Source organism: Cryptotermes secundus, unplaced genomic scaffold (genome assembly GCF_002891405.2).
Source record: "Cryptotermes secundus unplaced genomic scaffold, Csec_1.0 scaffold1382, whole genome shotgun sequence".
Taxonomy (NCBI): domain Eukaryota; kingdom Metazoa; phylum Arthropoda; class Insecta; order Blattodea; family Kalotermitidae; genus Cryptotermes; species Cryptotermes secundus.
The window spans coordinates 72305-72707 of NW_019742987.1; positions in this window are offsets into that span (position 1 = coordinate 72305).

Sequence of the window (403 nt, forward strand, 5' to 3'; positions counted from 1 at the left end):
CAATAAAAATTAGTTTTAACACTTGCAATTAACCCAAATATGTATTGAAATGAAACGATATTTAACTAACAAGTGTTTAATTTTTTCTGCAAAGAAAATCAAACATTTAAATGTCAAAGTTCAGTGTGATGGATGGTAAATGATATGATACAAATTCCGTCCCAAGTGCAAACAATATATTATGTGTCCTTGATCTTGTTCACCTACACTAGATGTTTCGGCCTCACACGGCCATCATCAGGTGTATAACACTCACGTCGCTGTCACACTGCACTCAGCCCAAAATTTAACATTTAAAACGCTTTCCTTGTTATTATCAACATCTACTTCGTTGATATCTGTCTGGATGTAGATTATTTTACACACGTTAATTTTGACGTACCTGTAGTAGCACTATAAAATC